The 15,719-nt window shown below is 35.2% G+C and overlaps 1 protein-coding gene across 14 annotated transcripts in view; it reads right to left on the bottom strand.

Moving 5' to 3' along the window:
• Positions 1 to 15,719, bottom strand: part of ROBO2 (roundabout guidance receptor 2) — a 1,624,218-nt gene that overhangs the window by 922,773 nt on the left and 685,726 nt on the right. The gene's annotated exons all lie outside the window — the stretch shown is intronic.

The raw sequence follows: 15,719 nt of genomic DNA, 5'->3' as shown, positions 1-15,719 counted from the left end.
TTAGTTTCGAGTCTGATTACTAAGTAATATGGCCTTCTGTTTGCCCACTACTGCTTACTGGGCGAATAAAAGGCTGAAGTACAGAAGCCAACAAAAGAGCCCAAACTTTATGTTTTTGGCAAACACTATTTAATTTGGATTTAGGCTTCAACAACAGCTTTTACAATAATAGAAAAAGCAGATGATTGCTTTTGGGAATCTTGTTTGTATTACATGTGTTTAATATTTCAGTTAAATTGTATTTTAAATAGACTGGCAATTTGTCATCAGTTCTCAGGCTTTCCACAGTCATCTATCAGTAACTAATCCGAAAAATCATTTTGAGTTAGAGCCGTCCTCTTTACATGACTTTAAAATCTAACTGCCCTCACTTGTAACTGCTCCCCTGGGACAATTTATGCTACAGAAAACATACTTTTCAACACCTTTGTCAGTTCTCAATAAAAGTGTGTTCCCATAATAAATATCCTTGTGAATGTTCACTCTGTCCAACATATGCAAATGAATATGTGTCATTTCCTCTGAGTTAAAAGAATTCTGAAATGTTATATATGCCATGTCCATAAAATATAAACATTATCTGAGAACAAATCAATAAGCTATTGATGAAATTCTGTCACTGCTGAGGATAAAGACTTTCTAAATCATTATTAGTTATTTTTTGAACACATCAACAAGATTCAAAAATAGAATCAATAACAGAATTAATTTTAGAAAGGCGTGCTTATGTGCTGATAATGAAGGAAATAAGAAGCAAACTGGTTTGATTACATTTTTTGAGGTAAAAAAATATTAATTGAAATAAGTTTAAGAGCCAGTTTGGCTTCGATGGTGGAAAGATGTTAGACATGAAATAATTGGTTTGACTGATTTTTTTTTTCCAGTTTTCAATAGACTGAGCTCTGAGAAACCCAGGATTAGAATTAATTAACTAATACTCCACTGTTGGGGCTTTCATTTGACTTGAACTCAGGACCTCCTGTACATACTAGGAACTTCATGGTTCTCTTCAGACAACCCAAGTTCACCAGGGTTGTATTGTGCAATGTAAATTAAATATGAAACTATGTTAAATTACTTTGATAATGTTTTACAAGTTATACTTGAAATGAATATCGTCAACCAGGACATTTGGGTCATAGTGAACGAACCTCACCTAATAATAATGGTCAAACTGCCTGATTAAAATTTGGTCATCATTGAGAACTTCAGTCATAGTCCAATTACACAACTAGGTAAAGGAGGTATTGTACCTGTCATACTGTACATGTTAAATACTAAATATATGAAAAATTAACCCCAGATACTTTAAAATTAGATTATGCATACTAGGATTATAAACATCTTTTTTTAAATAAAGATTTTATTTATTTGAGAGAGAGAGACAGCGATAGTGACAGAGACAGTGAGAGGAGAATGAGTGGGGAGGAGAGAGAGAAGCAGGCTCTCCACTGAGCAGGGAGCCTGACACAGGGCTCAATCCCAGGACTCTGGGATCATGACCTGAGCCAAAGGCAGATGCTCAACCAACTGAGCCACTCAGGTGGCCCTAGAGTAAACATCTTAATAGTTATGATTTTTCCTAACGGTCTGAAAAATATCTACAACAGCTGTATTCATAGCAGTAGGAAAGGGAAGCAAAATATTAGTTCACTCATGTGGAGGACGTGTATCTACATACATCAATGCATGCATGCATGTATATACATGCACATATATACACATACAAAAACATGTTTGACACATGAAATATAGTTAGTTTTAAAAAACACTACTTAAGTGTTTTGGGGCTTGGAGATAAAGATGAGTTACAAATTATATCACTGACTGATATGATACGAAAAAGACTTTTATGGCTTAAGATCAGAGTCTTGGTCATTGATATTATCAAGATCCAAAGACAGTGAGTGACTTCCTCATGAGAGGCTGGGGTCTAAAGTTAACAAGCCTCACTCTTACACCTTGAGAATATTGCCCACTGAATATAGTTACCTTCATTATTGCACTATTGCTTCAAGACCTCCAAACTGTTGGGATTTGGGTACAGTGAGGCAAAATCTGGGTGACATGATAGAGAGCTATTTCGGCTTAGAGGGTTTATGAGAGGAAAGGCAGACATATTACAGCAGCCATGGGCATGACCTTTGACATCAGGCATGATTATACTCTTAGCTCAATTAATTTCTTGCTATATAACCTTGGGCGTGAAACTTAACTCCTTTGAACTTCAGCTTTTTCATCCGTAAAATGGCACATCTTCTCTGCTGCGTTGTGAAGATGAAAACAGCGTATCGAAAGTGTTAGTGGAGAATATATTGTTACTAGGATTTAACAACTTGGGCAGGCCAAGGACTACAATGAAAAAGAGAGGTGAGAATGCAGAAGGTGAAAAAGAAAAATCAGGAAGCTGGGAATTAAGAAAGGAAAAAAATAGGGGGAACAAGTGAGTAGTTTAATTTCCGTTTCTTCTTCACACACTCCTCAGCTACAATGTAGGTTTGGCTCCTGCCAGCACACTGAAATCAATGACTCTTATCAAATTTTATCTGTGACTTCCTAATCAATAAATCCAGTGCAATGACCTGGATCCTCATCCAAATCATATCTGCTGCATTTGACCGGCTGACCACCTCTCTTTCTAGTACGTTTCTATCACTTTTTCCTGGTTCTCCTTATCTGACTGTGCCTCAGTCCAATGCTGGCCCTGACTTCTTCAATTGTCCCTTAAATGTCACTAGTCACTCTCCAAATATTTTGTCCTTGGCCAAATTTAATTAAATTTCATTTTATTCCATGTGGCTCAACTAACTAAACTTTAACTAATTGAACAAAACTAAACTTTTCAAATCTTCCCCCCCCCCAAAGTCCCCTATCTTTACTCTCTATTCCATTTCCACTGGTCACTAACATCAGATGCTCTTAGTTTTTCAAATCAGACCATTAGAATTAGACCTAACAGTTTCTCTGATTCTTACCAATCCCTTTAATACAAGTTGCTTAATTTTTGCAAAGTACAATTATAGTCATACCCCTCACTATTCAAAACCTTCCCTATAGGACATAGCCTGTGAAATAAAATTTGGTCTCTGTTGTGCTCCATCATCTGACTCAACTCTCCTCTTTCGATGACCCTTTCCCACTTTCTCCATATGCTCACTATCTAGGCAACATCCATCAGTTCCAGGCCTTTCACAGCTAAATGACTGTGCTTATATGATCTCTTACCTCAATCTGTAATTCTTCAGTCTCAGCTCAAATTTCATTTCCATTTGGAGAACCTGCCTTCACTCCTTCCAATCAGAGTTGGAATTAATGGCAAATTACTTTCTGCATCCTAGAGATTTGTTCCTCTCTTTATTCAGCCGTAGGTTATGATCAATCAATTATCTGTTATTATTCCTAGCTCTTCTAGGTAAATGCAGGAGCCCTATGTATAGACATATGTGGGTTAGGACAGAACTGGTAAGGGAGGACTATTGCAATGCCAAATAATATTTGGAAAGACTTGCTAAGGAATATGATAAAACCTCCCCCTCACTTGCTCCCCAGACAGCCTCATCTAGAATCATGGCTTCAAATGCTACATGCTACATGCAGCTACATGCTAAAAATAACAAAAAGATAACAAAAGGTAGGGGCGCCTGGGTGGCACAGTGGTTAAGCATCTGCCTTCGGCTCAGGGCGTGATCCCGGTGTTATGGGATCGAGCCCCACATCAGGCTCCTCCGCTATGAGCCTGCTTCTTCCTCTCTCACTCCCCCTGCTTGTGTTCCCTCTCTTGCTGGCTGTCTATATCTCTGTCGAATAAATAAATAAAATCTTAAAAAAAATAACAAAAGGTAAATAGGTAATACACAATAGAAGTAGGTAATAAGAAAACTCAATAAATTTTCTCAAGTAAATTTTTTATCTACTTTAGATTTTTCAGGTGACCAAAAATTTCACATTTACATATCTCTATAATCTGGCCCACTCAGAATCAAGAATTTCCAGAAACTGAAGCGCTATACTTACTTCAGAGAATTTTCACTTAGATTACACTAACTAGATAGATTTAATTAACATGTAAATGAAATTAATAATTTAGATGACAAGGTTATTATAGTTAAAAGAAGTCTAGCTACCCATTTAAAAGTGGTTGTTTCTATGGTTAATCAATCATTCATTTCTCATTACTTTCATTGAGAAATTTTCTCTATCTTAGATGGTATGAAATGCCCCATTACTCTTTTCATATTTTAGTATTTTTTTAAGAAAAGAAATTATATATCCTCATTCATCACTAGGATATCTACACAAGAGAAAACTTTAATTGATGAGAAAAATTAAGCACTTAAAATGAGTAAGTCCAGAAACATTCAATAGCTGTAGGTTCTTTTTGAGCATCTAAATGTCAAAACAGTTCTATTTACATAATTAAATTTGCCAAATCATTAGTCCATAATGTAATGGCTCTTGATATCATTCAGGGGGATTGAAACAACTGAGCTCTTAATATTTTAAAATTAACTACAACACTGGAAATGATTTTCACATAATCACTAGCAAGAGCTAAATAAAAATGATCTATTTACAACACATTTCAGGTGTTATAACTTCTATAGGTCTTGCTTTAAAACTCCATTTAATGTTTCTATTTGGTGAAACAGTTATAACAGTGCCCTTGGAAAGTGTTTTGGCTCTAAATCCATCAGTTCTATGACCAGGAGCATCTTTTCACACGTTATGTCATACTAAGAAGGAATTGAATTTCTGGTCTTCACTCAAGAAACCTGAGTGTTCACTTGGGAATTGTAGTTTTGATCTTAATCTTTTAATTCACTGTAGTCTCTATATACCTCTCCTGGGTCATCTCTAACACTTTTCAAACTATCACTGGTGAAGGATCGGTAAATTTCTTGTGAAAAATTTCTCATCACTTGCAGATAATATTTTTGTAAAATACACTAAAAATTAATTGCACAAAAAAAAAATTAAAAATCCAGAGACAAACCATACATCCAAATTTTAAGTTATTTTTATTGGTTCCACAAACATAAAATATCTCTGTAAAATTGCTATAAACCTTTCTTGGGTTTACTCAATTATTATATTTATTTTATTACTGACCAGTAACAATGTTCTCCAACCAGCGCTGGTCCACAGACAATACTTGAGGATCACTGAATCCATAACCAAGTCTTCAACTCACAAAGCAGATCTGGAAGTGGGAATACTTGCTACTCAGTTTTCTGAAGGGCCCTTAAGCAAAATGAGGAAGACAATTTTCCTGTAGCTTTAGATTGACAATGGCTCCTCCAACCTCTTTAAATCCTCCAAAGATAGGAGATGCCTCTGGCCATAGTTTTTCCTAGCTCCCACACCAACAACTGTTAATTAACCCTCAGTGCTGGCAATGTTATTTACTTATTTATTTACTTTGCCCCCTTCATGTCAAAGAACTTCCATTAATCCTGAAAAAAAAAAACCCAAAAACCTATTGTTTCCTTAGCCAATTTTTAAAAGGCAGCATTCCCTGAATTTGCTTAAACTTGCATTTTAACATCTAAATATGATGCTTCCTTTTTAAATATGTTCTGCTCTAGGTTTTGTTCTAGGATTGTCTGTCCTGGTTAGCCATTATGTGGAAAAACTGGATACCATCACAGAAAGAAATGGAAGAAGGAGAAGTCATAGCAGAGTAAAAAGCATGCACGGAAAGGATCACTTACGTCTCTGCACCCAAGTGCCTATCAGCTAAGAGATATTATAGTACGGGTGAGCCAGTTCCAAACAGCCTAAAGTTTACAGAGCAAAAGATTGACCTAACTCATATTAAATGTATGTGGATATATAGGTATATATGCAAATCTCTGTAATGGATTATATATGTCATATATATTATACATGAATTATATATACCATGCATGTAGAAAATATTTTGATATGTTTAAATATACAAAACTGTATTCAATACATGTCCCTTACATGTATTCCCCCTTCCTGGAAAATACCTCACAGACAAATAGCATTATGATAAACCAGAATAGCAAATATTATCTGAAATCTCTATTTTAAATATAATCCTTTCTCTGAGCTTCAGAGTCTAATATTCAAGTTCAATTCTATAATGGATGCCTCCCTCAAAGGTCTCAAAGGGAGTTGATATATCAGTGTGTCCAAAATTGAGCTCCTGATTAGCTGCTCAAACCCAATTTTTTTTAATGAGGCCTATAACAGATGGCCCCACTCTAGGAATTTATCTTATGGAAACTGATAATGCATCTTTATTATGAAAGCATAATAACTATTGATAAAGGATTAATTAAATAAATAACTCAACAGCTATTTAATGGGCTGTTACTCAACTTTTAAATGAATGAGATTGGTTTCTATATCCTGAGTTAAGAAAGTATGATTCAAGACATGTTAAGTTAAGAAAGCAAGTTTCAACACAGTAAATAAAAGTGTGATTAAATTTTGCATAATAGTAAAATGACTTGTTTATATAGACATAGATTTAAAAAAAATTGGAAGAACATATGCAAAAGATCAAATAGTATCCATGTGTGGGTACTCAGATTATAGATAATGTGCACTTTAAAATATATTTCTATAATTTATGACACTTTAAAAAGCACTTTTATTATTATTTTAATTTTTATTTAAATTCCAGTTAGTTAGGATACAGTACAATATTGGTTTCAGGAGTAGAATTCCATGATTCATCACCTACATACAACACCCAGTGCTCATCACAAGTGCCCTCCTTACTAACCCATCAGCCATGTAGCCCATCCCCCATCCACTTCTCTCCATCAACCCTCAGTTTGTTCTCTAACACTAAGACTCTCTTATGACTTATTTCCCTTTCTCTCTCTCTCTTTTCTTTTTTCCCCCTTCCCATGTGTTTATCTGTTTTGTTTCTTATATTCCATATATGAGTGAAGTCATATGGTGTTTGTTTTTCTCTGGCTGACTTATTTAGTTTAGCATAATAGCTCCATCCATGCCATTGCAAATGGCAAGATTTCATTCATTTTTGATGACTGAATAATATTCCATTGTGTGTGTGTGTGTGTGTGTATATATATGTGTGTGTGTGTGTGTGTGTATATATACACACATAATACCGCTTCTTTTTTTAAAGGGGGGAGGGGAAGAAGGAGAGAGAGAGAGAGAGAGAATCTTAAGCCTGCTTCAGACCCAGCATGGACCCTGAGATTGTGACCTGAACCAACATCAAGAGTTGGACTCTTAATCAACTGAGCCACCCAGAGCCCCATATACCACATCTTTATCCATTCATCAGTCAATGGATATTGGGGCTCTCTCCATATTTTGGCTATTGTTGATAATGCTGCTATAAACATCAGGGTGTCTGTACATGTACCCCTGAGAATCTTTATTTTTGTATCCTTTGGGTAAATACCTAGTAGTGCAATTGCTGGGTCATAGGGTAGTTTTATTTTTAACTTTTTGAGGAACCTCCACACTGTTCTTCAGAGTGGCTGCACCAGCTTGCATTCCACCAACAGTGCAAGAGGATACCCCTTTGTCCACATCCTTGCCAACACCTGTTGTTTCCTGTGTTGTTTATTTTGGCCATTCTGACAGGTATGAGGGGTATCTAATTGTGGTTTTGATTTGCATTTCTCTGATGATGACTAATGTTGAGCATCTTTTTGTGTGTCTGTTAGCAATCTAGATGTCTTCTTTGGAAAAGTGTCTGTTCATATCTTCTGCCCATTTTTTAGCTGGATTATTTGTTTTTTGGGTGTTGAGTTTGATAAGTTCTTTACAGATTTTGGATACTAACCCTTTATCAGATATGTCATTTGCAATATCTTCTCCCATTCTATAGGCTTCCTTTTAGTTTTGTTAATTGTTTCCTTCGCTGTGCAGAGATTTTTATCTTGATAAGGTCCCAATAGTTCATTTTTGCTTTTGTTTCCTTTGCCTCCAGTGATGTGTCTAGTAAGAAGTTGCTATGGTGATGGTCAAAGAGGTTGCTGCCTGTGTTCTCTAGAATTTTGATGGTTTCCTGTCTCACATTTTGGTCTTTCATTTATTTTGAATTTATTTTTCTGAATGGTGCAAGAAAGTCATCTAGTTTCATTCTTCTGCATGTTGCTGTCCAGTTTTCCCAACACCATTTGTTGAAAAGATTGCCTTTCCATTATTGGATATTTTTCCTTCTTTGTTGAAGATTAATTGACCATATGGTTGTAGGCCCATTTCTGGTTTTTCAGTCCTGTTCCATTGATCTATGTCTCTGTGTTTGTACCAGTACCCTACTGTCATGATGACTACAGCTTTGTAATATAGCTTGAAATCCGGAATTGTGATGCCTCCAGTTTTGTTTTTCTTGTTCAGGATTGCTTTGGCTATTCGGGGTCTTTTGCGATTCCATACAAACTGTAGGATGGTTTGTTCTACCACTGTGAAAAATGCTGGTGTTATTTTGATAGGGATTGCAATAAATGTGTAGATACCTTTGGGTAGATCTTTTACATCTTTGGTTAAGCTTATTCCTAGGTATCTTACTGTATTTGGTGCCATTACAAATGGAATTGATTCTTTGATTTCTTTTTCTGCTGCCTTGTTATTGTTGTATAGGAATTCAGCAGATTTCTATATGTTGATTTTATGTCCTGTGACTTTGCTGAATTCATGTATTAGTTCTAGCAATTTTTTGGTGGAGTTTTTTGGCTTTTCGACATAGAGTATCATGTTGTCTGCAAATAGTGAAAGTTTGACTTCTTCCTTGCCAATTTGGATGCCTTTTATTTCTTTTTGTTGTCCAATTGCTGAGGCTAAGACTTCCAGTACTATCTTAAATAGGAACGGTAAAAGTGAACATCTTTGTCTTATTTCTGACCACAGGGGAAAGGCTCTCAGTTTTTCCCCCACTGAGGATGGTATTAGCTGTGGGTCCTTTCTATATGGCTTTTATGATATTGAGGTATGTTCCATCTATCCCTACTTTGTTGAGGGTTTTTAGATACTGTATTTTGTCAAATACTTTTTTTGCATCTATTGAGAGGATCATATGGTTCTTATCATTTCTTTTGTTAATGGGGTGTATCACATTGATTGATTTACAAATATTGGACCTGTCCTGCAGCCCAGGAGTAAGTCCCACTTGATCGTGGTGAATAATTCTTCTAATGTACTGTTGAATTCAGTTTGCTAGTATCTTGTTAAGAATTTCTGCATCCATGTTCATCAGGAATATTGGCCTGTGATTCTCCTTTTTTAGTGGGGTCTTTGATTTTGGAATCAAGGTAATGCTGGCCTCATAGAATGAGTCTGGAAGTTTTCCTTCCATTTCTATTTTTTGAAACAATTTGAGAAGAATAGGTATTAACCCATCTTTAAATGTCTAGAAGAAAAATAAATAAATAAATAAATAAATAAATAAATAAATAAATATCTGGTAAAATTTCCCTGAGAAGCCATTTGGCCCTGGACCTTTTTCTGTTGGGAGATTTTTGATTACTGATTCAGTTTCTTTCCTGGCTATGGGTCTGCTTAAATTTTTTATTTCTTCCTGTTTCAGTTTTGGTAGTTTGCCTGTTTCTAGAAATTTGGACAATTCCTCTGGATTGCCCACATAATTTTTCATAATATCCTCTTATAATTGCTTGTATTTCTGTGGTGTTGGCTGTGATTGCTCCTTTTTCATTCATGATTTTATTTATTTGGGTCCTTTCTTTTTTCTTTTTGATAAGTCTGGCTAGGGGCTTCTCAATTTTATTAATTCTTTTGAAGAACCATCTCCATTCATTGATCTGTTCTACTAGGTTTTTTTTTTTTTATTGTTGTTGTTGCTCCTATATTGTTTATTTCAGCTCTAATCTTTATAATTTCTCTTCTTCTGCTGGCTTTAGGCTTTATTTGCTGTTTCTTTTCTAGCTCCTTTGGGTATAAGGTTAGATTACATATTTGAGATTTTTCTTGCTTCTTGAGGTTGGCCCAATTGCAATGTACTTCCCTCTTAGGACAGCCTTTGCTGCATCCCAAAGGTTTGGACTGTGTTTTCATTTTCATTTTCTTCCATGTATTTTTTTTTATTTCGTCTTTAATTTCCTGGTTAATCCATTCATTCTTTAGTAGGTATTCTTTAACCTCCATATATCTGTGGTCCTTCCAAATTTTTTATTGTGGCTGTAGCACCACCAAATGCCCTCCAAGCGGGGAAACTGCTTCCATGTGCAACTCAGGGGATCCTCAGATCACACTGCCTGCTCCCAGGGCTCTGAGTTCCTTTCTCCCTGGAGCACTGCTCAGCTAGCCAGGCATCACCCTGGCAATGGTGCTGACCTCTAAAACTTCAGACTTTGCACTCCACTTTTTATAAAAAAAAAAAAAGTGGTGATATTTAAACTCTTCCCTTTTTCACTATTTGTTTTGGGGAACAATTTTCTTGTCCCCTGTGTGTGTTTTCTCTTTTTTTTTTCCCACTCTTTCTCTCTCATTCTCTCCTACTCCTCTCTCCACCATCAGGGGTTCCTCCCCTTCATCTCAATAGTGTCTCTTTTCTCCCCTAAATCAACTCTCTTTAGCTACTACCTTGCAGGGGTAATTTTTTTCTGCCTGTAGACATGCAACTTTGTTCTCTAAGACCTCCAATCAATTTCTTGAGTGTTCAGAATTATTTGATATTTATCTCGCTATGAGGAAGGAGGCAAGCTTAGGGTCACGTTACTCCTCTGCCACCTTAACCAACTACATTTTTATTATTTTAAAATCAGAAAAAAACAAAACAGCTTAAAAAAAGGAAAAGAAAGACATAAGTAAGGGGTCAGGTGAGAAATACAGTAAAGAGAAGAGGAATAAAAAATAGGAACCCCAAAGAAATGAAAAAGGAAAATTAATCAAGATGGTGCATAGAAACTTAAATAGCATTTGAATATGGCTTTCCCAAAGAGAAAGCCTGTTAAAGACTAAGCACAGTTAAAACAATGTCACTAACTTTTAATTTTACATAAGATGAGAGTCAAGCAATTATTTAAGATGATAGAGTAACAAGAGGTTTAAATGATAATCCTTGTTCCTAGAACACTGATTTCCTAACGCCCTCAGGCACAAGAGCAGTGTTTGCAAGTTCAAGACTGCCAAAATGTCTCAGAGGTCTGAAGTTTTCCGAGAATAAAATGATGAATGATGAAACCTTAGTCAAAGCTTGAAGCCTCTGAAAGCATAAAAAAACAGGCGGGTAGGTATTGAGCCTTACAAATGCCCATAAAAGAGGCAGTTCTTTTGATTTAATTCTGCACTATCATTTCCTGCTAGTGATTGCTTATTATCAATTTTGAAAAGATAGCTTCATTTTTGGTCAGTCTAAACTGATTTTTGTAAGTAATACATTCAAAATAAGGAAAAGTAACTTGCTTGGTGAGAGAAGAGACTAATTGTGCTATATGTGCTATTTCTGAGGTTTGTTTGTTTTTTAGAGTGATGTGAAAGCTAAGGGTACTGACTACATTTCAGGGAACAGAGGATATAATAATGTTTTGATGGGAACACAAAATATCAAATATATTCATGCCAATGTTAACTAACTTTGACCCTTAAAAATAAATAGGTCTTCTAACTACTGACACCCACTGCAAAACTTCAGCTACTATCAGGGATGCGACACCAAGGGCACAAAGCCACAAGCCTAGGATTTGCGCTTTCAGTCACAAGAATTTCTGGATAAAACCACCACAACCATCTTATTGTTTGATCTCAGCTGCTTTTGCTTAATATAATTAAAACTGAGATGAGTGCATGGAAAAGTTGCTTAACAATTAAATCAACATGCATTAAAACAGATGTATCAACAATTCTTATATTTGAAGCAAGAATAGTATGCCATTGTTGAACAGAAATTTCTAAAAAATATTCTGTTTATTCTTCCAGTCTTTTGTATAAAAAATGTAATAATTATAAAACAGACATTTACATTTTATTTTCAAAGAACTTTATATTCAAGTAATTGGATTATTCATAATCTCTGGTTCATGACACATTATCATCATTGATCCATGACCCTCTTTCTCCTGTTTTTCCTTCCTTCTCTCCCTTCCCCTTTTTTATTTTTTCTCTCTTCTTCAAATTTTAAAAAATACAATGCATAACAATTAACTAATACTCTAACTCAAAAAGTAGATTACCAAAAAGTTACATGATTCTATGTGCTCTCTCCCTACTCCTTGTTTGCTTCCTCAATTTGAGAAAATCAATATCCTGCATTTTATCACTGTTATTTCCTTAAAGGAAACAAAATTCCACATATATCATATACAAGTATTCTGAAACTGTGATTTTCTTTAAAAATTTTTTAATAAAAACTATCATGTAGTTTTGCAGGTCCAGATTTTTTCACTCAAATTTGTGTTAAGATTATATCATTGATTGGGGCGCCTGGGTGGCACAGCGGTTAAGCGTCTGCCTTCGGCTCAGGGCGTGATCCCGGCATTCTAGGTTCGAGCCCCACATCAGGCTCCTCTGCTATGAGCCTGCTTCTTCCTCTCCCACTCCACCTGCTTGTGTTCCCTCTCTCGCTGTCGTCTCTATCTCTGTCAAATAAATAAATAAAATCTTTAAAAAAAAAAGATTATATCATTGATTGCTGCATTAGCTGTCATTCATGGTTGTATAATATTCCATTGTTAACTAGACTACAATTAATCTCTTCACTCTGTTGAGGAAGTTTTGAGTATTCATTATGGTAAATCCTAGCAATTCCAATTCTGAGAACAGTGACAGCAAAATTTTTATACATGGGCACAAATGTTCACAACCATGCAATTCATAATAGCCAAAAAAAAAAAAAAAGAGAGAAATCAGAAATCTTGATTTTGAATTCTAACAAAAGGAATTCATTTATCAGAACTGTCTAACATTCTCATACAATCATCTGTTGTGAAATCAAGTGCACAGTAAGCAACCATTTTTTATGTGAACTTTAAATTTACTTTTATATAAGAAACTATATTCAATAAAAAATTTTTTGAATATGTTCACTTATCTCCACCTACACTACTAAAACTACTATGACCACTATCTGGAATGGATACTTTGGAATTGATTTAGCTCTGTTTTAATGCTTGGCATAGCAATTCTCACTGACTGATATTTTTGTCTTATTTTGATGATTTTCTGTCTTTCTCCAAATGAGCAGGGATCTTACTACCCTTTGACATCACTGTACACTCAGCACACGGAAGACAGCTGTGTACAGAGAAAATGGTCATTAGAATACTTGTTGAATGAAGAAACCATGAGCACTGCTGTATGGATGTATTACAGTGACTGATCACCACACTTTGCTGTACTGAAGACTGTTTAGTTTAAGACTGTGCATGCAGTGATTAAAACATGTTCTGCAATAACAGTATGTTTTAACTTCATCAAATACAAGATTCTTATGTTCAAGTCTGCTAAAATGCAAATGAAAAATTTTCATCATTTATTAAGTACCTCCATAATTAACTCACAACACTTCCTTTATATTCTGCCAAGAAAATAATAACTTTTTTTTTTGCTGGAAAATGTAAAACTCAACCAAAAATGGGGCATCTATCTATTTCAGAGGCCCCCTGGTGATTATTGTGGCCCTAATTAATGATGGCTTTCTAAAGTGACAGGTAATTGCTGACACACAGAATGCAAAGGGTTCAACGAGGAAAATGAGCAGTAATGAATATTCACTTTGACGCTTGCCTGACAGAGTGCTTAGATTATGGAAAGTTGAAGAACTATCTTGAACACGGCTGATAAATGAGATTCCTTTCCTGACCCTCACTTCCATCAGTACTTAAGCAGTATCATTTTTAATGCTTCAGTTTGGGAGCCTTGGCTCTAAAAGTCAAAAATTTATGGTGAGTGAAAAATGTCCATATTAAAAAGGTAAGAGGAGATCCAGATTATATCCACTTTTGACCACTATAATTAATAGCTGAATCTTCAGTGGTAACTAATTGAATGGAGGTCAGCGCGTTGCCATGGTAATGTCCTAGCCAAGCAATTTTACCCATTTTCCAGTCTGCTGCCCCTTTGCATAACTGAAGTTATAAAATGCCTTAATTGCAAGATTTGCAAATGATGCAACATCTGGGCTTGAATTTACATATAAAGGGAGAAGTTTAATGGAGTTATTAGCATATCTGCGTGAACTCCTCAATTTTTATATTTAATTATGAAACCTGCAGTTCCACCAATGAACTTTGTGTATATAATAGGGAAAAAAAAAAAAAAAACCCAGCATAGTTAGATATAAGAAGCAGCAAGTCAGTTGTCACCATTTCACTTTAGGAAATACAATTTTTAAAACGGTGACTCTTTACTATGACTTTGTCTTAAGTAATTTAACAAATTTGGTAAATGGTAGATTCATTAAACATTTATAAATCTGCATCATTCTCATGATTTTTTATGTTAAAATAACATTTTTTAAAGTGGACAGGTCATGCTTTAGAAAATCCAGCAAAAAAGAAAAATACTGAATGTAAAATGTTACTTCACTCTTGTAATACAAAGGTAATAATTTAACTATACGCATTGTTTATAATATTTAATTATAAGCATGTGAGAATCCCTATAACAGTATTAGCCCAAGAGAATAGAATATATAGGTCTTATGAGTTAAGTAATTCAGACATAATACAGATAAGTGATATTTCTAAAATAATATTGTCCTAAGAGACGAGAATAAGATGTATGGGTTTATAAGTTTGGTGCTATTGTTATTTTATGTAAATAAATAAATAAATCCACACACCCCCCAAAAAACCCACAAAGTGAAACAAAAAACCAAAATGTGTCATTAGAATTTTTGTTTATTCTGGCTATTGGGTTCCGAAATAAAGTCTCTCAAGGAAACTCACAAATTTGTAATAGCATATAAATATCCTAAAAACCCATTCGATCAACGTAATAGTTCAAAAGATGGAACTACTTTATAGGTCTATATGCAGAACAATACTAGAAACCAGGAAGGACACTGTTAGAATTAAAAAAAAGAAACAAAAGCCCAGAATCCTTCACTATTTTTCCAATGGCATTACTCTATTTTACAAGCATCAGTGAGCTTTCTAGTAGAATTTTATGCCTGAGGCATCTTTTTCTACCAAAGCCATGACTTTCAACTGCATTTTCCAGGTTGCTGACATAGCTAATTATCTGAGATTTCATACCTTTCAATGTTTGCAGAAAAGTTGGTGTACAAAAAAAAAAGCTGACAAGAAATACTAAAGATAAAAAGGTTAAAACATAAAGACATAAATTTAGGCATATATATCTGATAGTGGCAAATTGCATTTAAACCATTATTTTGTAAGTACCAAATATTATATTAAAAAAGGTAATCACAAAGGAAATCTCATCTGAATTTTAGGTACACAGTAAAGCACAAAGATAAAGAGCATGGGATCTGGTGTCCCGGGAGCTTGGTACAAATGCCAGATCTCCCCTTACAAACCCAGTGACCTCAGGTAAACTGCAACATCCCAACACAGCTTCTGCTTCTATAAGGTAGGATTGATAATGCCTACTAGCCCTCTCATCATAGAAATTTTTTTTAAAGATTTTATGTATTTATTTGACAGAGAGAGAGAGACAGCCAGCAAGAGAGGGAACACAAGCAGGGGGAGTGGGAGAGGGAGAAGCAGGCTCCCAGCAGAGCAGGGACCCCAATGTGGGGCTCGATCCCAGGACTCTGGGATCACGCCGTGAGGTGAAGGCAGATG

This window comes from Ailuropoda melanoleuca, chromosome 1, assembly GCF_002007445.2.
Source record: "Ailuropoda melanoleuca isolate Jingjing chromosome 1, ASM200744v2, whole genome shotgun sequence".
In the NCBI taxonomy this organism is placed as follows: Eukaryota; Metazoa; Chordata; class Mammalia; order Carnivora; family Ursidae; genus Ailuropoda; species Ailuropoda melanoleuca.
The sequence above is the reverse complement of the archived record's forward strand: the minus strand, read 5'-3'. Positions and strand labels throughout refer to the sequence as shown.